Below are 25,420 nucleotides of genomic sequence, written 5' to 3'. Positions count from 1 at the left end.
GAAATCTCCAACCCCAAAATTCCAGCACAAAGAACACAAAACTCAATTGATATAAATACAAGCTGCACACCTAGACTGAGCAAATGTACCCTACACTGCTTATTGCCCATGAAATCCGTAGCTTTGTCACGTGGTTTTGGTTCATCCTCATCCCTTTCTCCCTCCATTTTTCTCCCCACCCTCTGTTTCTAGCCTCTCTTCTTCCTCTTTCTCCTCTCTAAAACTTTCAGCTCTGCCTTTTCCTTCCACTGCCTAATCACAAGCTGCCTTATCTGACCAATTAAGATTTCACCTGACCTCACCTGAGTCGCCCCGTTGGGGCACCCCTCTTGAGGGAGCAGAAAATACAAACAACAATCCACAACAGTTCCCCCCTTTTTGTCCAATTAAAAGGCTCTTTTTTCTCAGATATAAATTGAGCACAACTATTACTGTTTACCTAGTTTATCAATTTTTGTCAATTAAATAAGGCACTTTGTCCTCTATCTTAACTTAAAAGGCTTATAATTCTGTATCTTATGTCTTGGTTTAGCTTGTATACTACCTGAAAGCCATCGTCTCAAATATATATATTTTCTTAATGTTAAATAGATTGGGTTGGCTAAGAGACTGTGGTCAGTCTTCAACCCCACCAGAAATCCAAGAGCAACTCAAATATTACCTGAAAATTATAGGAAGCACTGACATGGCTTCCAAAACGGAAACAAATTGTAGAGACAGCTGTCTACCTACACAGTCCCCTATTTCGTCAAAACCTTGGAGCATCTGTCTTTGGCAATTTGGCCAAAAGCAGACCTTTGTGAAGCAGAAAAAAATTTTAAGGAATGATCACCCTATCCCAGCAAGGTCAACAGTCAGTTATTCTGTATAGAGCGTCCTTTCTTGGTCAGCACTGTCTGCGGATGAAATAGGCAATTCTCGCCCAGTGGCTACCTTGCCTCAATGTACAACCTTACCTGGAGGTAAAGATGGCTCGTTTTCTTCTTTGAATCCAAGAAAGGGATGCTGTCAGGAGCAGACACATCTCTAGTCAAATGCTTCTTAATAGAGAAATGGCCATAAATGTTGCATACTGTGGACTTCTGACACCTTCGAAGACTATCTAATGTATACCTGACTTGTTATGTCTTGACTACTCTTAGCTATTACTAATTGAAATATCTCAAAAACACCCTTTCAATTAACTCAGAACTATGAGGTTGCTATCTGGCTTTTACTGTATGCTTAATCATCTAAAAGCAGATTGTAATGGCAATTACAGAAGGACTGGGTCTAAGCTTTGTATTCTTAAATTTTTGTCTCAATAGAAGAAATTCATACCAATGAAAATCTTAAATCTGTATCATAATAAATTTTATACCAATGTAAGAAATTATAACTTCAACTTTGTAACAATTATAAAGATTTCTGCTTCTTCTGGATTCTGGTGTACACTGAAGACCAGCTAAGATAGCCAGTCTAGGAACAATTATTGGGAGCGATGCCCTTGAAACCCTCCATTATTGATGTTATTATTATGGTTAGTTAAATATGACTAGGTTCATGGAAAATCCCCAGCCAGCTGCAGAAGACTAATACAAATCTGGTGGTCAAGAAAAATAATGATACGATACAGTTCTGACCTTGCTGAGAAATACATCTGATGTCAAGATGCCCAATGTGATGACCTGTAACCTTTCTGAAAAACCAACATCCTGCTGACCAATAGATATGACAAACCTGTGACCTTTCTAACATCCTGTCAACATCAGCTGATTCCCTGAACACATGAATACTGTGTCCTTGGCCTGCGTAAATGTTTCATACTTCCCCCCTCCCTCTGTTACCCCTGTTATGGTATAAATTCAGCCTTGGGAAAAAATAAAATTGTCGCCTTGATCAGACTCTTGTCTTGGCATCCTTCTTTGTGTCTCTTGTCCCCCATTCTCTTCCAGGTACCCTCAGCACCCCTCGCTGACAAACAATTACTGGATTCTTGGGCCTTCTATATGTAGGCATTGTTGGATTAGCTGGACCATAGCTTGTAAGTCATTTTAATAAATCTGCTATCAGGTCTGTTACTCCAGAGAACCACTACTAATACAGTGATAGCCTACTTAAATGAACATGGGTGACTCAAAAGCAGCTGCATCTCCCCCCATAGCCTACTCCAGCATGGGTGGCTACTCATGGGAACTGCATCATTGGAGACCCCAACCCATTAGTCTTTCACCTGTTATATACTCTAGCACAATCCCCAAATATTCACAGTTGGGCAAGGTTACATGGAGCTGGGTATGTGTGTTTAAGTGCTTGGTTCTCAGGTGAAGGTCTGATGACTTCCAATGTCCTAGGAGGGAATGTTGATAAATTCAACATGTGTCTTCTATGAGTGGTAGTTGTTCTTACTCTAAGATGACAACAACTAGGCCGTGATCTGGAGTCCCACAAGACACACCTTTATTCCTTTGGTCTCTCCCTTTCAGTACAGGTAAAATATGTTCATGGGGACATTACTGACTATGACATGGAAATTGGGCTATTGTTATTGCTCCTGAATGAAGCCTCTGTCTCCAAATATAGCTCATGAAATCATTTGGAAGAACATCATTTGGAAGAGCTTGCACATGTAGTCATGGTTGATTGACTCTTTCAAAGGAATGCCTTTTTCTGGTTCAGATTCTTTTCTTCATTGCTCCCTTCAATGATATGAGAGAAGTCTTTGTTGCAGTAAAAATAAATAAGTGGCAGAATCAGTTCCCATGCATGCCCCGGCAGTTGCTAGTTCCAGCTCTAAGGGGCCATTGCAGCTCGTGCTAATTCCTCTCACATCTCTCTCCGCTCTCTGCTAGCCATGGACTCTCTAGTTCCAGCCACCTGGTAAAATCAAGACTCAACAGACTATAACCCAACAATCAGATTTACATGTTAAGTTCTCAGTCCACAGTATATCCACACAATAAACTTACAACCAATTGATAAGGATATAAACCATCTACCTAGATAAGATATAATTTGCCCATCTAGACAACAAAAAATCCTGTACACATCCATCCCTTAAGAATAGTCATAACAACCTGTAATATGTGCAGAGAGGAATCTTAACATCCACCTCCATGTTCTCTCTACTGCCACCTCCTCACTCCGGCCTCCCCTGCCTCTCTAAAACTTTTCTCCCACCCATCCTTCCTTCTCGTCCAATGACATGCCTTGTTCTATCCTGTATCTGCCTTCACCTGCATAATGACATCAACTTAAAAGTCTTTCTTTCTTACCTGGTTCTTTAGATGAGCAAATCTTGGGAAAGTCTTACTTTTGAATTTAACTGATGATTTATTTCATACTCTTGCCTTTCAGTATCTGCACATGTGTCTTCTCTACTAACCTAGGGGTACTAATCCACAACAAACTTGTTTCTTGTCTCTATACCTACATTGATCTGTTAAGAGTGTTCATAATCATATGTTCCTGCTGGGACATTAAATTGTGAGGCTAACAGTTTTAAAGTATAGCTTGATAGTGCTAAATTGTTCTTAGAAAAGGGTTTGTGTTCCCGTCAATATTTGTGTGAGAAAGAATATTAGTTTTTCTGATGCTTTTCTATCATTAAATATTATTCATTCTTTAAAATACTGTTTATTTATTTTATACTGTTTGATTCTTTTGCTTCTCTGTTGCATTGATAAACACCATGACCAAAGACCACTTGGGGAGGAAAGGGTTTATTTTTGCTTATAGTTATAGGTTACATTCCTTCATTACAGAGAAGCCAAGGCAGGAACTTGAAGCAGAAAACATAGAGGAATGGTTCCTACTGGCTTCCTCTCTCTGGTTTGTTCAGGTAGCTTTCTTAACGTATCAGTCCCACCTGCCTAGGGATGGTACAGCTCACAGTGACCTGGACCCTCCTAACTGAATTAGCAGTTAAGAAAGTGCCTCATAGACATGGGCACAGGTAATTTCTGATCAGGCATTTCTTCATTTAAGGTTCCCTAGGTTTGTGTATAGTTGACAGCTGAAGCTAACTATGGCTTGCTCTCCCTCTATTTAAATCTGAATTTCTTCAAAGGCTCTGTATGGTTTTGTATACTTGTTGCTGCATGTGTCTGACAGGATTAAGAGGATGAAAAAATTGAGGGTAACCTGGGCTATGTAATAAGTGGCCGTGGAAAATATGTTTCAAAAAAATCTTTAAAAAGTAGTGAAGTCAATCCTTCTTTAAATTATACCATTTGTCAGGATAGATAGTATTGGAGTGTTTTTTTTTTAAGTAAGTAGCTTCAAATCTATCAAAACGCAAAATATAAAACGATTTCAAATTATGTATGTGACTCTGAATTCAGCTTCTTCCATTGCTAACATTTTATTTCACTTGACCTCTAGAGTTCCATTTTTAATATGCAAAATGATGAATTCAACAAAAAATTTCCTATAGGCTACACAAAAGCAGATGTAGGGAAAGGTATAGAGTTAATGTTTTATGTCTTATTTTAACATTATTTGCTATGTTGATCTATGAAATTTTGTGATTTAAAAATTGTAGTTACTTGATGACCACAGTATCTCCATTGGAGCTGCTTCAGCAGGGGACTAATTATAGTTACGATTTTTCTGTGTCTTGTTACAAGTCTTTTTGCTCCTTTTTTCTGTCTTCCCCTGATTGCTTAACACTGCATCTGAAGTGAAAATGGGAACCACATCTCTGGCAACCCAAGAGGTCTAGAAAAGAGCCAGCAACAGGTTCTGTGTAAATTCCTGGCACTGTTTATAATTACATTGCTCACACAGTCACCCAAACTGAATCCATGTCTTACAGCATCTTCATTAGCTTCGTTGTTTACTCTTTTTGTGTATATATGATTCTCTCTCTGTAATTTTTTGACATAGGATTTATCTATGAAGCCCAAGCTTGTCTTAGTGTCCCAAGAGCTAGAATTCTATGGGGCACCACCACACTCAGCTCAACATTTTACTTAACCTCTATAGCTACATGTATTAAGCCCTTTCCTCTTAAATATTTTGGTGTATATTTAATAAGGTAAAATCCTCTATACCATACTAATGGTGATATTAATATTTCATAAATTTAATTAATAAAATACTTCATCTGCCACTCATATTCCAATGTGGCCTGCTTACCTAATAATGTCACTGATAACATTTCTTCTTCCCTAACAAGTTATTGAATCCACAGGAAATTTATTGCATTAATTATGGTCTAAGTTTGATTTTCTGTTGCCGTGACGAAACACTGACCAAAAGCAACATGGAGAAGAAAAGGTTCATTTGGGTCGCACAAGATGATCAGTCTATCATGGAGGGAAGTCAGGGCAAGAACTCAAGCAGGAGCAAAGGCAGGGCCTTGGAGGATAGCTACTTACTGGCTTGTTCTCCCTGGGTTTCTCAGCTTGCTTTCTTATACAGCCCATAAGTGGCCTTGCTGGGATGAGCCCTTGTGCATCAATCAATCATTAATACAGTGCCCCCATAGACATGCCCACAGGTCAACCTGGTGGAGGCCATTCCTCAAGTGAGGTTCTCTCTTCCTAAGTGATTCTAGTTTGTGTCAAGTTGGCAAAAGCTAACCAGTACAGTTTTGTTGTCAACTTAGCTCATGTTACTGTGCAATACTTTCACAATTTTCTTTCCTTTTACATTTTTTATGTCTTTAACATTTTTTAATATAGTTTCTACCTTTTCCACCCATTCCAGTTTTTAGTACACTGTTGATCATTTTGTTCTTGTCTAATGCTTTCTCATGATAGATGGTCAATGTATACATACTGACACTCTGTCACTTTCAGGATGTCATGCATGGAGCCATATACTATGACCTCATTAATACTGGTGGTGCTAACAGTCACATGCAACGTCTTTCATGACCATGGTAGGCATGTGCACTGAGCTGAAAGATAAAGAAAATAAATGATTGATTAGGGGGAGACTCTGAACACTGGGGAGGGAAAAACGATGTAAACAGAAAACAGCAGTGACATATGTTGAGTGGCATGAACAATGAACCAATTAAAGTATGGAGTAATTTGCATTAGGAAAGCTGTACCCAGGGCTATGTTACCCAAGAACATACTTATACATGCCGAAAGGTGTTTGAATCCAATAACATATTGTCTTATAATCATAAATTTATCCTTTAATAAATAATGAAAAAGTGCATATTAAACATATTAAACTATGGTACATAGACTTGTGTAACTTTTTTCTCCGCTTCCTCCTCCTCCTCCTTTTCATTTTGATATAGGGTTTCTTGGTGTGGCCATGGCTGTTAAGCTTTATAGACCAGATTGGCCTCAAACTCAGAGATCTAACTGCCTCTGCTTCTCAAATGTTGGGATTAAAGGCATGTGCCATCAAGCCTAACCGCATATGCAACTTATAAGTTCTTATAACACAACAATGAATGTATGGATTTGAAGGATTTACTCACTGAGGAAACATATTTGCATGCTAAGAGGCAATGGTCATATAAAATTATGCAATTTAGGCTATTTTTCTAATACATTTTGCTATCCAATTACAAGTGTTGATTACAAAAGTAAGACTTCCACAGAATCACAGGTCTCAATACACACAAAGGGTTTCAGGAGTTTATTATTCCTCTTCTGTCTCTTTGAGTGAAGTCCAACTTTACAAATGAAACCATAGAATTCAGATGAGTTAAATGCTTCAACAAGTTCTCCTTCTGTAGGGGGAGGAACTGATATTAAAATCTGGTTCCCTAATTGTTTCTTGATTATGTCAATAAAATGGCAGAAGCCACTCATTGGGCAAAAAGAAAAAGGTGGTATTTCTGGATCCCAGAGAGAGAGAGAGAGAGAGAGAGAGAGAGAGAGAGAGAGAGAGAGAAAGAGAGGGAGCAGATGCAGGAATGGTTCAATACATGAAAATCAGTAGATGTACTCTACCACATGAACAAGCTGAAAGACAAAAACCACGTGATCCTTTCATTACATTCATAAAAGGCCTGTGACAAAAATCCAACACTCCTTCATAATAAAAATTGTGGAGAGATTAGGGATATAAGGGACATACTTATACATGAAAAGGCATTTACAGGAAACCAACAGCTAATATCTAATTAAATGGAGAGAAAGCAAAGCAATTCTACTAAAACCAGGAACAAGACAATGTTGTCCATCTTCTTCATATCTATTCAACACAGTATTTGAAATTCTAGGTAGAACAATAAGAAAACTGAAGGAGACCAAGGGGATACAAATTGGAAAGGAACAAGTCAAGGTATCACTATTTGCAGATTATATAATAATAGACATAAGTGATGTGAAAATTTCCATTAGGAAACTACTACATCTGATAAACATTTTTAGCAAAATGGCTAGAAATATGATTTTAAAAAATAATTATCTCTCCTATGTACAAATAACAATGGACCAAGAAAGAAATCAGGAAAACCACATCTTTCATAGCCTCAAATAATGTGAAATATCTTATGATAACTAACCAAGCAGGTGAAAATTTGTGTATATATATATATATATATATATATATATATATATATAGAACACTAAAATCATCAATTAATAAATGGGACCTCATGAAACTAAAAATCTCCTGTAAAGCAAAGGACACCATCATTTGGACAAAGTGGCAGCCTACTGAATTGGAAAAGATTATTGCCAAGTCAACTTCTTGTTCTTGTTGTTCTTGCTCTTGTTGTTGTTCTTGTTCTTCTTGCTCTTGCTCTTGTTCTTGTTCTCCTCCTCCTCCTCCTCCTCCTCCTCCTCCTCCTCCTCCTCCTCTTCTTTTTTCTTGTTCTTTATTGAATAGTTTTAATTTACATTTCAAATGTCGTTCCCTTTCCTGGTTTTCCCCTCCATAAGCCCTCTATTCCATCCCCTCCCCCTTCTTCTATAAGGGTGTTCCCCTTCCCCAACCACCCTCCCTTCCTGCCTCCCTACCCTGACATTCTACTACACTGGGGGGTCCAGCCTTGGCAGGACCAAGGGCTTCTCCTCCCACTGGTGCCCAACAAGGCCATCCTCTGCTACATATGCAGCTGGAGCCATGGGTCAGTCCATGTGTAGTCTTTGGGTAGTGGTTTAGTCCCTGGGAGCTCTGGTTGGTTGGTATTGTTGTTCTTCTGGGGTTGCAAGCCCCTTCAGCTCCTTTAATCCTTTCTCTAACTCCTCCAATGGGGACCCCATTCTCAGTTCAATGGTTTGCTGCTAGCATTCACCTCTGTATTTGTCATACTCTGGCTGTGCCTCTCAGGAGACAGTTGTATCAAGCTTCTGTCAGCATGCACTTCTTAGCTTCATCAATATTGTCTAGTTTTGGTGGATGTATATGGTGGCTGTATATATATAGGCTGGATCCCCAGGCAGGGCAAGCTTTGAATGGTCATTCCTTCAGTCTCTGCTCCAAACTTTGTTTCTATATCTCCTCCTATGACTATTTTTGTTCCCTCTTTTAAGAAGGACTGAAGTATCTACACTTTGGTTGTCCTTCTTCTTGAGATTCATGTGTTCTGTGGATTATCTCTTGGGTAATTTGAGGTTTTGGACTAATATCCACTTATCAGTGAGTGCATACCATGTGCGTTTTTTTGTGATTGGGTTACCTCACTTGGGATGATATTTTGTAGTTCAATCCATTTGCCTATGAATTTCTAATAGAAAAACTAATATCCAAAATATATAAAGAACTTAAGAAACTAGGCATCAAATAAATAAATAATCCAATTAAATTGGGGCATAGACTTAAAGAGAGAATTCTTGATAGAGAAAACTCAAATGGCTAAGAAAATAATACAATGTTCAATATCCTTAGCCAACAGGGAAATGCAAATCAAAACTACTTTGCAATTTCATGTTATACCTGTCAGAATGGCTAAGATCAATAATGCAAGTGATAGTTCATGCTGGCAAGGATGTGGAACAAGGGGAATACTCCTCCATTGCTGGTGGGAGTGCAAATTTATACAGTCACTATAGAAATCAATGTGGTAGTTCTTCAGAAATTTGGGGATTGATCTACCTCAAGACCTAGCTATACCATTCTTGGACATATATCCAAAGGATGCTCCACCCTACCACAAGGACACTTGTTCAGTCATGTTCATTGCAGCTTTATTCATAATAGCCAGAAACTAGAAGCAACCTTGATGTCCCTCAATGGTAGGATGAATAAAGAAAATTTGGTACACTTATATAACTGAGTATTACAAAGCTGTTCAAAACAATGGCATCATGAAATTTGTTGACAAATAGATGGAACTAGAAAAATTATCCTGAGTGAGTTAACCAAGATCCAGAAAGATAAATATAGTATATATTCAATTATAAGTGGATATTATCCATTAAGTAAATGATGACTAAGGTACAATCTGTAGATCCAGAGAAGTTATGTAAAGAAGAGGGCTCTAGGGGCGATATATAAATCTCCCTGAGAGGAGCGAATAGAATAGATTTTTTAAAATTTATTTATTTATTTAATATATATGAGTATGCTGTAGCTGTCTTAGACACACCAGAAGAGGGCATCAGATCTCATTACAGATGGTTGTAAGCCACTATGTGGGTGCTGGGATTTGAACTCAGGACCTTTGGAAGAGCAGTAAGTGCTCTCAACCACTGAGCCATTTCTCCAGCCCTAGAATAGATTTTTATGGGCAGAGTCAGGGAAGATGTGCACAGGAAATGGGGTGAATCAATACCGGATGCTAAGAAGAGGAAGAAAGTAAAGGGAGTACAGCTGAAATTGAGGGGCCTTTGAGGGGGTGTTTGTTGTGGAAACCCAGAGCAGTGAAAAGTGTTTGGGATATATGAAGGTGATCCTAGTAATGTGGGATACAGAGTCTCAACTGGCCATTTCTTATTGCCATGTAAGACTTTCAGTGACAGGACTGGGTTTTATTCAGTTGAGTTGTTGGCCAAGAGGATCCCATGGAAATACCAAACAACTGGGCTGTTGCTAAGACAAAGAGTTGCTCTCTGCAAACTGACAGCAGGACTCCATCACCAAGGACAATATCCACACGACTCACTGAACATGGGGAAGTCATGCTGGTACCTACACGAAAACCTCACCCCTCCATTCTATGGTCTTTGGTGTGGGAAGTTATTCTTCAGGCTACTGAAAGAGAAACATGGGCAGCAGCAGCCCAGCCACAGAACCTTTGACCTACAATCTATCCTACCTACAAGATAGGTTAGGGCAATGGTGGCACAGACTTAGTGGGAGTAGCCAACCAATGTCTGATTTTACCTATGCCACACTCCATGAGGAGGAACCAGACACTGCTAGGGTGAACAAGAACCAGAATCTAGGTAGCACAGAGACCTAGCGTAAAACCAAACACTCCTGGTAAAAAGTTATCAAAAAATTACTCCTAAGTCTGTCATACTTGTGGATCAATGCCTTATCCAGTTACCACCAGAACTTCTTCTTGTAGCAGATGGGAACTCATGCAGAGAGAGAGAGAGAGAGAGAGAGAGAGAGAGAGAGAGAGAGAGAGAGAGAGAGAGAATGAATCTCCATCAAATCCCTCCTTAGAATCTTAGAATCCAGGGATTCCTGCAGAGACTATAAGAGCCAGAGGGATAGAGGAGGACACTAGGAGAACAAGACCCCATCAGTTAACTAAGAAAGGCACATAGGAACTCACAGAACCTGAAAAAGCAAGCACAGGACCATCATCAGCCTGTACCAGTATAGTTTTTCTACTTAGAATGGTTTTTCAACTTTTTATTGATTTTTTTGTGAATTCCATATCATGCAACCCCCATCCTACTCATCTCTCTGTCCTCACCCTCTGCCCATGAAACTCCCCAACCAAACAAAAGAGGGGAGAAAAATAAAATAAAACAAAACATCCCATCATGGAAACTGTAATGTGTTACAGTGTGTCCCTCAGTATAACCTTTTGTCCACACACCTTTACTTGCAAATGTTCATTGCAATAAGTTATTGGTCTGGTCCTAGGCTTCTGGCTTTTACTATGCTGTATCCTCACCCAGATTTCTCTAGGAGATCCTGTTGTTGCCCTGTGTCATGCAGATCCTACAGCCTTGTATCTGTAGGACTGGCCACATCACGAACTCCAGTAGTTCCTAGACATGGTAGATGTTTGGGTGGGCCAACTCAAAGCCTTGGATCTTGGCTTGGGTGGTAACTGAGTTGGTCAGTTTGTCAGCTCTCCTACACTGAAACCAGCAACATGAGCTCTCCTGTACTGTCTGGGCTACCTTACCCAATGCCGAAGCCAGCAAGGGGCCGGTACAGCCCTTCAGCTCTCATGCCCCGAGGGCAGGCTCACCCACAGCCACACTACCAGGGTCAGCTCTCCTATTCTGTTTAGACAAGGTGCAGGGCCTACTCTCCCAAGTGCTGCAGTTGGCAACAGTGGGGCAAGCTCTCTTGCCTGGCACAGGTGGTGAGGTCTGAGGTCGGAGGAGGGCATCTCTCCCTTACCCACACCATACACTTCAGTAGTTTTGTGTGACTCCTTACTCTCTGAATGGGTCTCTGACTCTTGTGCTGGCCCTTGGGACACTTTTTCTCTTGTTGGATTGTTGCGTTCAACTTTGCTATGCGTCATATACATGGCGAGCACTTTCCTGAGAGCACTTGATCCTAAATCCATATTTACAAAGTGAATGATGCTCTTTCCTCCTAGCATTCCCACAATTTTCTGAGAACTTTTAGGAATGCCAATGTTGGTTAACTTTCCTTTCGCCGTGATAAAACACAACGACAAAGGCAACTCGTAAAGAAAGCATTGAGTTCGGCTTACAGTTTCAGAGGGTCAGAGTCCATGCTGGCATGGAGAGCAGAGAGTTCACAAGTAGGCTTAGATGTTTTCAAAACCTGCTTTAACAAGGCTTCTCAAACGCTTTCACTCTCTCTTTAGCCTACTGTCCAAAAGTCGGGGAGAAGAGATAGTAAATCGGTCAGGAGGACGTAGACCTGTTTAGAAGTCGTTCTTTAGGGAAATTCCACTTCTGTTGCCAGGATACCAGCAGCCTAGTTCAGTAGTGTCAGGAGACTAAATACGAATCAGCAGTGGTGGCACGATTCAGCAGAAACTGCCCGCTTCTGCCGAATCAGCATTAGTCATCAGGAGCAACCAGAACCAGCTGGGGTGCCGGGAGACGTTCTCTGTTATGCTTTTCTCAACGAAGTAAAGATCAGCAAAGACTCAAGACCAACAAAGCATTGCAAGGCTAGCTATGCGACCCCCAGTCACTGTCCATTGAGTCTCATTTATACTCTCTCTCAACATCACATGTCCTTTCATAGGTCTTGCTTCAGCAAAACACCATGCGAGTCTGTATCACATGACACAAACGGAAATTTCCTCTTCACCTCACATCTTACCTCAAAACAGGAGGCAGAGAGGAAATACCGGGGGGATCATGTGAGTCTTTTGAAACCTCAAAGCCCACCTTCAGTGACACACTTCCTCCAACAGGGCCACACCTTCTAATTCTTTCCAAACAATTCCACCAGTTGGGGAATCAAGTGTTCAAACATGTGAGCCTATGGAGGCCATTCTAATTCAGATTACCACAAGCTTTATGGTCACATTTACTATGATGGTTTCTAAGGGTCACAGTTAATCCTTTAGACCACATAGTGAAATTATAAGGTCTCTTGCTATGAACTACCTAAAGTAGTTCTGCTTGCTAAAACTGTAACATGAGCTATGTTTATATTTATAAATTATGTAGTAGCTGTATTAAAAATAACAGAATGAAATGAATTTTTGTAACAAATTTTATTTAGTGAGCATTTCTAAAACATTAGCTCTAAATAGCTATTATATTTTTATGTCTTAAAAGTCTGCCGTGTCTTTAAGTATTATAGTTTTCCATTTTCCCAATTTCAGATACCTAATATTTACCTGGAGTTAGTGGTTGCCATATGGTCTGGTACACTGAAGTGTGTGTATTGGACACTGAAGAGCTAGTATGGCCCTTGGCAGTCTGGCTCTTTGTTTTGCATTATTCCTTGACAGAGCTAATGTCCAGTGAAGAATTTCTTTAATCTATGAGACATGACTCTGGCATAACCTCAAGGCTATGGGTTTAAATTTTTACATAGTTCTTACACAGAATTGGGGAGCTTTGGACTTAACAATATGGTGACATTTTAACACACATGCAAACACACACACACACACACACACACTTGCATCAATTAGGAGATATGAAATTAGGTCATAGGTAATGTGCTCATCTAAAATGGTTCTACATCTTTTACAGATTGAATAAAGTAATGAAATAAAATTGATTACCCTTAGGTATGACTTAAGTGAGGAAGAGAAGAAGGTTTGCTGACAAAAATGTTTGAATTTTTACTTCTTAATTTGCTATGTTAGCAGAAAACACTTGGGGGGCTGTAACTAAAGGCAGGAGGCTTTAATCAACTAAAATCATAAATTAGTGGGTAAAGATAATATAGCAAATGATCAGAGGATGAGGGAGCACACACTTGCAGAACCATAAAATTACACAGTTAGATCTCACGTTTACTACTCTCTCTCTATGGGTCTGGGAGAGATGTTTCTCAGACATTGGCAGTGGGGTGAGGAATTAGAGAGCTATTGGAGAATGTAGATTTAAATTGTAAGTTTTAATTTGCAATGTTTAAAGCATATTCATGAATGTGACAGAAAGTTATGTAAATATACTTCAATGTAGTGGTTCTAATAGAAAAAAATGAGAAAACAGTCAAAATATCTATCAGTATAGAACGAACTAAATAAACCATGATGTATTGGTGCAGAGGATTACTATATATTTCTTTAAAACTGACACATCTCTAATATCCTTACATAAAACTCTAGGATATATTGCTTATATAGAAAAATAAAATACATTGATGTAGGCTATAGAATTGCAAGAACTTGCTGCCCATTTTTTAAAATTTAGTTTTATTGGTGCACAGCCTCTCCATTTTTTAAAAACATGGATCTATCTATGTGAGTTATGGCTGCTTTTATAGAAAACATTTATTATGTTCCTCTGTAGAAAGCATTCTGGTGGGCTCTACTTGCTGTTATTTGTGTTGTGTAGTGATAGTTAAGACAGCATCTCAAGCAATAAGAACAATGAACTCTAGACATACCATTTTACTGTTGTAAACCTGAGAGTGTTCTTGATGGTATGTTAATAGAATCCTCTGTCTTTAAGGGAGTTAAAATAAAATCAAGGATATATTTCTACATGCTTTTGAATGTTTTGTTGCTTCACTTTTTCCCTTTTAAAAAGTAAATAATAAATTGTTTAAAAAATTTGCACATGTGTATAATGGGATATATCAAATATACCTCTCCGTTTCTCTCCTTTAACTCTTCCAATAGTCAACCCTTTTTCCTCCCAATTTCATGTACAGTTCTTAAAGCTCACTAAGTTCATTTGGTGCTGCTAGGACGTGTCTGGGTGTAGGACCATCTGTTGCAGCATGGGCAGTCTATCAGGTGTCACAGCCATGAAGGAAACTTAGACATTCCTTCCCAAAGTAGGGACATATTGCCAACAGCTCCTCAGCTAGAGGTGGGACATCATAAGCCCTTCCCCACCCAAGGCTGGATTTTACCTGAGTTGATTTGTGTGCAATGAGGTCTGTGAGTCCAGTGTCCACCACTATCACATCTAGAAAACTCTGCTTCATTGTAGTCATCCACTACCTCTAGCTCTTACAATCTTCTTGCCCCCACTTTGCACAAGGATCCTTGAGCCTTAGGAAGAGGGATGCGTGATACAGACGTCCCATTTAGGGTTAAGCACTCTGCAATCTTTTATTCCATGCGTCTTGACCAGTGGGCTTCTGTATTATTCATTACCATCCATTGCAAAACAAAAGTTTCTCTGAAGAGGGTTGAGAGATTCATTAATTTATGAATATAAAGAAAAATACCTAGAGGGCTCTTTGATACTGTGTCCATTTAACACAATACTAATAATACTACTACTGTTACTACTACTACTACTACTACTACTACTACTACTACTACTACTACTATTAAGTGCCTATGGGCTACCCATACCTAGGTCTGTGGCTCAGTTAACACTATTGGGCATGAGTTCCATCATGTGAAGAAGGCCATAAATCCTGTGAGAAAGTGTTTAGTTACTTCCGTATCACTTGTGCCATTGTTGTACCAAAGGACACACCTAGCCAGGCAAGCCACCATTGTACCTTGTGGATGGCTAAGACTGTTCATTACTTTCCTCCTTGAGCACTGTGCATTGCACTTCCCAGCCCTATGAAAACTAGCCAGTAGACATGAAGCCCTACCTTGCTACCGTCTGGATTTTTCCACTTGAACATTAAAAAAAAATAGTTGTATTTCTCCTTTTGAGAACTGTGTTTGATTCCGTGCCCTAGTTTTAATTTCTTAAATTGGTGTTTAGGTTTCTTTTTTGTTCTTTGTGTATTCTAAACACTAATACTCTCTCAGATTATACATGGTAAAGATTTATTTTACTGTCCTATAGGCTTCTTCACTGGATGGAGTGTGTCATTTTCTTTACTGAACCATTTTAGTTTCATGAGATTTCCATTTATCAATTGGTCTTGGTTCTTGTGCTACCAGAGTCCTTCTCAGGAAGTTGTTGCATGTGATTCTACATTGAGTTGTACTCCCTACTTTCTCCTCTAACAGATTCTGTGTACTTTAGGACTGGTAAGTTTTGTCACTTTGACAAGTTTATAATATATGGGTAGATGGAAACCTCATTCGATGAATTACCCTGATTAGGTTATCCTGTGGGCATGAGTGTTGGGTATTTTCTTGGTTAATGATTGAGCTGGAAGGGGCAAACACACTCTAAGTAGTGCAGCCCTTGGGCAAGCGGTCATGGATTGTATGAGGAAGCAATCTGAGAAAGCCCGTGAGACCAGGACAGCGAGCAGCCCTCTCCATGGTGCTGCTTCCGTTCTTGTTTCCAGGCTCCTGCCTGGATTTCCTGCCCCCATCCCCCTTCCTGATGAACTATAAACTGTAATTTAAAAATAATTCCTATCTTCCGCAAAGTTGCTTTTGTTTGTGGTGTTTATCCCAGCAATAGAAAACAAAGTAGGGCATTTCTATACGATTTAAAAAAAAAAAAAAAAACATGATCAATATACCTTTTTTCTTTGACTGGCTCTCTACCTCCACACAAGAAAGTTAATTGTAAGGTTGGAAAACTCAATCAACAAATTAATTATTTTGTATACTAAATAACTATCCCCCCCCGTTATGAACTGGTTACTGTAACAGATGTCTTGCTTGGAGGATGAGAGAAGGAACAGAATCAGTTATTTGCAAGAGTGTGACTCACATTCCAAGATGTAGAGGAGCCCGAGTTGTCCAGGGTGTGAAAGCCAGTGCTCACATTGGGGAGGAGTAAGCTTTAGCACTGTTTGTTACTGGGCTATCAGGCCTGGTTTTGAATGCGTGACCGTATTTTTGCAGATGCACACCCATAGAAGGAGAGTGGACTTGGAGTTTGCTGAGTCCCCTGTCTGCACTCTGGCATCAGGATTACTATAGCAATACTACTAAAATGGCTCTTTTTCTTTATCCTGCCCAGTTCCCTAGTAATGACACAGAGAGACCAAGATTTATTCAATCAAGCTTTACTGCAATACCTGAGCAGTCGTTTTTTTTTTCTATTTTAATCCTCCAAGCTAATCTGGCTACCTCCCAGCCCGAATCCCCAAGATACTTGCATTTTAGTATTGGTCTGGCTCTCTGGGGTTCAGATGTGTTTTCCTATGATGTCTCCTCTTGCCCTTCTCATGACTCGACCTGCCTTACTCTTCTCTCTCTCTCCCTGCCCTGGCTGGCATTAATCCTGCCCTATTCTCTCTTCCACCCAGCCCTTTGTTGATTAAGTTTTATTGACAAGGCAGAAAGTAAGCGGTAAGCATTGCTTGCACAGACCTGCTTAGATATGAGGGCAGAGTAGCAGAGAAACCAGCATTTGAATAACATAAGGTTAATCTTTGCACAGTACACAAAAACACAAAGACTTTGTTATGTTTACTCAGTTCAGAGTCCTGCCTATGGAATGGTTTAGACTTAGATAATCAGTAGTGTGTGTGTGTGTGTGTGTGTGTGTGTGTGTGTGTGTGTGTGCGTGTGTGTGTGTGTGTCCTCTATAATAATACTGAGCATAATACATGTGGTAACTCTTAATTAAATATGACAACTGCCCTGATGTGGCTGTTCTTGTGAATTGACTAAGCTAGGGCGTCTTCTTGACGAAGCATGAGCACTCCTCTTCCTCCAGTCCAGTTCTGGTCAGCCACACTCTGAATTTGGTGCTAATTGTTCTGATACAATGACCTGGGAAACTTTTCTTCTTAACTTAAATAATAACAGCAACAGTGATAGTGGCGAGGACATGGAGGACAGACAGATAAGACAACCGTCTCCTGAGAGGCTCTACCAGAGCCTGACCAGTACAGAAGCAGATGCTTGCAGCCAGCCATTGGACTGGGGTACCCAATGGAGGAGTTTGAGAAAGGACTGAGGTAGCTGAAAGGGTTTGCAACCCCATAGGAAAAACAACAATATCAACCAACCAGAGCTCCTAGGGACTAAACCACCAACCAAAGAGAACACATGGAGGGACCCAGGGCTCCAGCCTCATATGTAGCAGAGGATGGCCTTACCAGGCATCAATGGGAGGAGAGGCCCTTGATCCTGTGAAAGCTCGATGCCCCAGTGAGGGGAATGCTAGGGAAGGGAGGGGGGAGGGACTAGGTGGGAGGGTCAGGGAGCACCCTCATGGAGGCAAGGGGTTGGGGGATGGGATGGGAGAGTTTCAGAGGGGATAATATTTGAAATAAATAAAGAAAATATCCAATAAAAGGGAAAAAAGAATAAATGATGACAGCAGTAAAAGTCCCCTTTTACAAAACTTGGATCTTTACTAAAAAAATAGTCATATTTATCCCCTTGACCTCTTTCCTCATACTTTTGTTTTTGTATTGACTAATTCCTTGCTCACTGGGATCCTGGATGATCTGATAATCTGGTCGCCATGTGTCTCATTCCAGAACCTCTTAATATCCTCCTTTTAAGTGCTTAGCTATGTCTGTTTAAAACCACACCACATCAAAGAACGCACATAAACATTCATACTCACAGACACAGTCCTTGTGTATCTGAGGGTGTCTCCTTCGGTGATGACAGTAGTGAATCTTCCCCAGCATAAGCTCCCGCGACCCCTGTGAAGCTAGACATGCTGTTCTTTCGTGCATGGTTCTGCTTCAAGCTGTTCCTGACTTGAACACACCCAGCACTTGCTACTCAGAAAACACCTCGTATTCCACCACATTTGTCTCTGGCTCCCCGGTGGGATCAGTACTCTCTCGTCTTCAATGCTCGACATTTTATTCTTGAATCTCTCAGTGTTTATGGTAGTTAAGTGATTCATTTTTGTGTTCGACTTACTCCTTGATCACAAATTGCACCTCAGTTATTTCTAGCACCATATGCTTTGAACAGCAGGAGGCACAGGATGATTCTACACAGGAGGAGGTTGAATGAAGGTTCTGGTCCTTAAGAGTTTAAAGTTGGGTTTCGTAAGTGTTGGGGAGATTATGGCAATAAATTCATTCCGTAGCGAATAGTTTCTAAGTATCTCCTACGTGCCAGATTTGATGTGATGCCTGGCATGCATTAAGGAACAAACCCCAAAATGTCTGCACTCTTTTTAGTAATGAGATACAGTCAGGGAATGCTAGGTGACTATAGGCGGCTCTTCTCATGCCAGTGTTCTAGAAAGTTACCAAACCAAAAAAATAGAGCAGGATGAGAGAAGCCAAGAGAGCTGGTGTCAGGGTGGACAACTTCCTGTCCGCTCTCCAATGTGTTTGCCTGGGATCCAGAGACATCCAAGTTTGAGCCACTTGGTCTAAGTATGAATTCATTTAAGTGTGAGACCAGTTACCTAAGATGAGGATTATTCCTTACTGAATAGATTAGAAAGTAAAAATAAATGCGTTATCTAAGCTGATAAAACAGACAGGTCCATACCTGGTTCTTGGGCTTGGATTTGAACCCAGGTGATCTAAGCTAAAAGTACAGGTCCTTAAATAGTACTTTGTTCTGTAGCGCATATAGATAAGTCCCCTGAATTTTCCCTCAGTTTTTAAATATCTCGTGTGGAAATCTTTGCTTTTAAAGACAAATTCATTGAAAAATACTCTTTTCACAGCCAGGGGGCAGCAAATGATTGGTTTTGAACAGTTACAGTTTTATAGGATGACTTATAATAAACAAAAACCTGCAAACCTGTTTGATTGTAGTAAATAATGTTCCCAAATAAGATTCAACTTCCACATTCCTCATTCTTTTAAAGGAACATTCATTTCTTTCATGCTAATAGAGACATTTAATTCTATTGCTTTAGAGTAATTATTTACATATCTTTTCAATGTGAATCTTGATCTAAGTATCAACATTATTGCTATCTTTCCACTTTGACTTAATGATATCTTAAGATGTCAGAATGTAGTCTTCCACTAGCGCCTTCAGATGAAGATGTAGAGCTCTCAGCTTCTCCTGTATCATGCTGGCCTGGACGCTGCCATGCTTCACCCTGGATGCTACTGGACTGAACCTGTGAACTTCCGCTGCTTTGGTGGGAGCGTTCCTGTTCATGCAGCAGCCTTTTGGGGCAACCAATGGATCCTCAGTAAACTGCTGACTCCACAATCAGAGGGGTTGAAACCCACGCGGCTTGGCTTCAGGGAAGGATCGTATCATGCAGGTGGTGGAGTTCATGCAGCCTCGTACTTCACATATGAAGGCTATCATCCGGGGTCCTCCTATAACCTCCTAAAGAAGATAGACTCTTCAGTGATTTACCGGCAGCCCACCCTGGTTTGGTAGCCTCATTCAGGGAAGCCCAAATAATTCTCCTAACTGACAATTTAAACCTGGAATCGTTTCTGCCCCAAATATCTACAGCTTTGACTTTATCAAGTTTTATCTCACTTCAGGGATTCAGCTCGCTTACCCAGGATCTCTTCCAGTAATTGGAGACAAGGAAGTGGTCCAAGTTGATGACGAGCCCACCTTCTCTTTCTTCAGTGGCCTCCTACGTGGTCATGACCAACCTCGTGTGGAACCGTAGCCGAGTCACAGTGAAGGAGAGGAATCTTCGCATCCATCCCCACTGTAGCAGGCTGAGGTTGGCCGGCTGCTGATTGCCCAGCAGAGGTCCCAGTTTCCGGTGTAGCCCATGGAAGTGATTGTGCACCTGCTGCTCCAGATTGCTGATGCCCTGATACACCTGCACTCACGAGGGTTTATCCATCGCCCCCTCAGCTCTTACATTGTCCACATTGTCTCTGCGGGAGAAGCAGGGCTGATACCTGGGATATATGATGGGAAGACAGCATACCCTGTAATGGCTTGGATGGCTCACTTGTTAAAGAAATCACGCCTTGGGGAATTATTTAGAAGAGGATGTCATAGCTTACTATGATATTGTTAAGTCAGATATCCACGCCAAACAAAGAACCGAACAATGTACCTACAACATATTCGTTATATTCTGAAGAAGGACTTAAAGGCGAGCCCTGAAATTGTGAGGTTTGTTTCTGCTGTCTGCCTCATCGAGTTCATCAAGTTACAGGCCAGGAAGCTAGAGACTGAAGTTTTAAAAACTTTTGAAATGGAGGGCAATGGTACGTGCCTGTGATGTGTGTCACGGGAGCACATGGGTTGGGGATGGGGGATACCGGAGGATCTGGAATTTAAGATCAGTCTGGACTACATGGAGAGTTCAAATCCAGTGTAGGGCTACATACTATGACTGAGTCTTTAAAAAAAAAAAAAAACCATGGTTTTGGAAAACCTGATTTATGATACTCTGTGTTGGGGAGAAAAGCCTGTTTAACTTAGGCGAAGTCACCAGAGACTTTAGGAGGTGCTGGGGGTGTTGTAGGGTAGAGTCAAGACTGGTAGAATAAACTAGTTCATTAGGACCAGTAGCCAGTCTACCTGACAGAGTTAGAAAGAGGTGTCTGGTATACGTGGATAAGTTTCTAAAAACACAAATATCTTTCGGATGACGTTGAATGATCCTTGACAGTGTTTTGTCATAGGAATTTATTGGTGCTCAGAAAACTTAGCCGACTGAGAGCCCCAGAGGGCAGAGATATGAACCCCATCCTGATGGTCGTTTCTGCCTACAGCTTCTTTCAGAATATCAAAAAGACCCTTTAAACTCGGACATCGGGGAGCTAAAGGAAACAAGTACGGCTTGAACTCACAATTTAAGCATTACTTTGATTTAAAAAAAAAGATGTCAGAATGTGTACATTCTTTTATTTCTCCTCTACCTTTTCAAATTATAGTCTCGATTTTTCCCTTTTTAAATATGTCTCGATTACAGTTTCCCCTTCCTGTCCCTCGCTCCCTCCCCTTTCCTCTGAATCCACTCCTTTTCTGTCTTTCATTGGAAAAGAACGGGTTTCTAAGATATAACAACTGAACATAACAAAATAAGATATAAAAACAACAAAATAAGCCCCTCACAACCGAGTTGGACAAACAAACCAACAGAAGGAAATGAGCCCAAGAGAAGTCACAAGAATCATTTTCAATTTCAGTAACTTCTGGTTAGCATGAAAGATAATGGTTTCATTAGCTCATGTCCTTGCAACCGTGCCCCCTTACTGTCCTGTTCCTCCTCCTCCCACTAAACCCTGTCCTCCCTCTAAATAAGCCCCCTCCGCTTTCATGTGGTAGAGATGTACATATGCCCATGTGTACCTTTATTTATCTTCCCCAAGTAGCTTCCCCCTCTACTTTCTTCTTACTTCCTCTCTCTAAATCTCTTCTTCCACAGTCTCCCTCAACTTTTACATCCCACATCCTTTTAGAAATCTATCAATATACATATATAGTCTTTAAATATGTTTGAAATGATCAGAGATAGACAAATGAATAAAGTTGATGTATATTTTGTTTTTATATATTCCGTTTTATTCTACAGAGCCTTTATACATGTATATAGTAAAATATGGCTATACATACTCCACCCCATTCCTCCCTTCAGCTCCTCCCATGGCCTCCCCCTTTCTCCTATAACTCTGTATCTTCTTTTCTTTTATTGATAACCCAAATAAGTCCAGTTAGTGCTGCCAATATGCGTGTGGATGTGGGCCCATCCCCTGGAGCATAGGAGATCTACCAGGAGGCACATCCTCAAAGAACAGTTCTACCTTCTCGGCAGTACCGACTGCACAGAGCTCCTCAGTAAGGGCTGGGGTCCGTGCTCATCTCCCCCATCTCTGCTAATGTTCTACCCAGCCTGCTGCACCCGCCATGGTACCACACTATATTGCTTTTTCTTCTGGAGCAGTGTGCAACCATCTTTCTATCTTTCTTCTCATTGAAACAAACCACATGCACATGCTCACACACACACACACACACACACACACACACACACACAAAGACACATGCACATTCACACATGCAGGTGAACATGAGCATACATGGACAAACACACACACGTGCACACACACGTATACACACACACAGACATACACACATACACCACACCACACACACATGCACACACACATACCACACACACCACACACACTCACATGCGCACACACGTATACACACACAGACATACACACACACACACACACACACACCACACACTCACATGCACACACACACACACACACACCACATGCACACACACCACACACACCACATGCACACACACACACACACACCACACACCACACACACACACACATCACACACACCACATGCACACACACACACACATGCACACATGCACACACACCACACACACACACACACACACACACACACACACACACACCCACATGCACACACACACCACACATGCTCACATGCACACCACACACACTCATGCACACACACACACACCTCACACACACACACATGCACACACACACCACACACCACACACCACATGCACACACACACACACACACACCACACACACATGCACACACACACCACACACACACACACACACACACACACACACACACACACACAGCATACACACACAGTCAGGTAAACCGTATCATACGCCACTTTACTAGATTACAAGCTGTGAACTTACTCACCTCTGGAGCCTTTGCATACTCCTCACGTCAGGGTTGGTTCCTGTTTCTGGACTTTGACATGTACTTTTTTCTTTGCCAGGAGTGATTTGCTCTCATATCTCAATGACGAATTCTCTCACTTCTATGGATCCTTCACTCAAAAAACCACATTCTCTGTGTTAGAAATCCTCCTGGTTTATATCATTTTGAATTTTCTTTCCCGGGATTTTCTTTTTCTTTCTTTTTGTTTTCTTAGCACAAAATACATGTAGCATTGTGCATTTTTTACTCATCAGCATTACTATAGGACAGAGGTTTTTGTCAGTTCTGTTTGCATCCCTGTCCGTAGCGCTTAGCATGGAGTAGGAGACCGATCCATGTTTTAGGAATAAATAAATAGATAGCAGCCGTCGGTAAACGCAGCAGAAATGAGCCATGCTGTATAGGCATTGGATCTGAGCCTAGAACTAATGTCAAGGGAGATGAATGGGTTTCCCCCATCATACGTTTTTGAAACGGCACTAGCAACATTAGCTCGCATTTACCTAGATCTATTAAGTTTATAAAAAGCCAACCGATTGTTCTCCAGCATTAGCAAGCTTACATGTGAAAGTCCTCCGCGAACATTTCCAATCGCGTCTGCTCATCAGAGGGCCTTTGACTCCTTACCAGCCAGAACAGTGATTGTGCTTCGAAGACATCTGCTGAGCTCCTCATCGCTGTTTCCTCCTGCCGTGTGTACAGTTGCATCCATTGGTACGTATTTGTTTACACGGTGTGGCATATGGTATTGGTCAGTTCTGGCCATAGACGTGTTCTGAAGATTTTCAGTAGCACTAGGCCTTACTATGTGATGTTTGCCATTCAAGATTAGATTTCTAAGAATTGAGTGCTGAACATTTTGACAGGAGGAGTTTTGAACAAAGATGTACAGATTCCCATCCTGCTACAAAACTTTGAGTTCCAAGGAGACTTAGTGAGCAAAGTACTAAAGTACTGTCTCTCAAGAAAAGCAAGCTCAGATTTGGATAAATTTGGGGGAATTTGATGCTTGGGACAAAATGGGGAAAACGTGGGGCCTTGTGGTATAATTTATGAAAGTACAAAATAATCAGTTTCAATATGTTTGAGTATAAATATTTTCTGGGAAGTCTCACCTTTGCAAAGTTTTTTATTTTGTTTTCAAGTAAGAAAAGTACCCAGGAGCAATACCAATACTCTTATAAAAAGTGCACGACTTTGCTTCTAGAACAAGACTATTTAATAATCCTGATTATTTTATTCAGTCAAACTTGCCCAGTTTTAATCAGAGTTATTGGTTTTGTTAAATAAAATAGGAACCTGGACTTCTTCGTAAGGCAAGTCTTTATTTGAAAGGATTATGTTAGAGGAGAAGGGAATATTGCAATAGAGAAGATGCTGTGATCACAGGGCTGGAGGGTTCTCAAGAATTGGAGAGAAGGGATTTCCTTTCTAAAAGAAGCGAACCAGGTACGGAAGCACTGGCTTAGGGATGTGGAATGAAAGAGAGGCTCTCAGGGCAGTGGCCGCAGTAGACAGCTGAGCCCGAGTGTGATTGACAGTCATTTTGTTTGATCAACAGGAGAGAGAGATTGAGTTAATCACTTATCAAGGAAAGACTGGCAACACAGAGGGTCCATGTGTGGCCTCGCCAGAGCAGAACTAAACAAGGAGCCAAGGACTGTACAGAAAGTGGTTCCTTACTTCAAGCAGAGGAACAGACCACAGAAAATAGCAGGGAGGCTACTTTAATCCTTTGTGTCCTCCAACGCAGAACTCGTGTAAAATTTGTTCACTTGGAAACCTAGGATGGATTTGGAAACACATCCTGGCCTTTTCTTTTACAAAGGGATTAAAATAACAGTTTGATGGTGTCTTGACATTTGAAATTTGCTGTTCACGGTGTGTGTGTGTGTGTGTGTGTGTGTGTGTGTGTGTGCGTGTGCATGCGCACGCGCGATAATGTAAATTATTAAAAAAATCTAACACGAACGTAAAGGGGAGTTTTTGGAGATAGCACGGTCAGAGATGCCAATTGTTAGCATTCTGTCTAAGCTCCGCCCCCACAGTTACCTGGCACAGCCAGGTGTGCTTGACTCACTATAAGGTATGCTTGCCCCCTCCTCACTGTCTTGCTCTCTTCCCCTCTTCCCCTAGTCTCTTTTTTTTCCATACCCCTCCCCGCAACATGCTCATGGCCAGCCCTATTTCTCTTCTCTTCTCTTCTCTTCTCTTCTCTTCTCTTCTCTTCTCTTCTCTTCTCTTCTCTTCTCTTCTCTTCTCTTCTCTTCTCTTCTCTTCTCTTCTC

This window comes from Rattus rattus, chromosome 1 (assembly GCF_011064425.1).
Source record: "Rattus rattus isolate New Zealand chromosome 1, Rrattus_CSIRO_v1, whole genome shotgun sequence".
NCBI classification, from domain to species: Eukaryota; Metazoa; Chordata; class Mammalia; order Rodentia; family Muridae; genus Rattus; species Rattus rattus.
The sequence above is the reverse complement of the archived record's forward strand: the minus strand, read 5'-3'. Positions refer to the sequence as shown.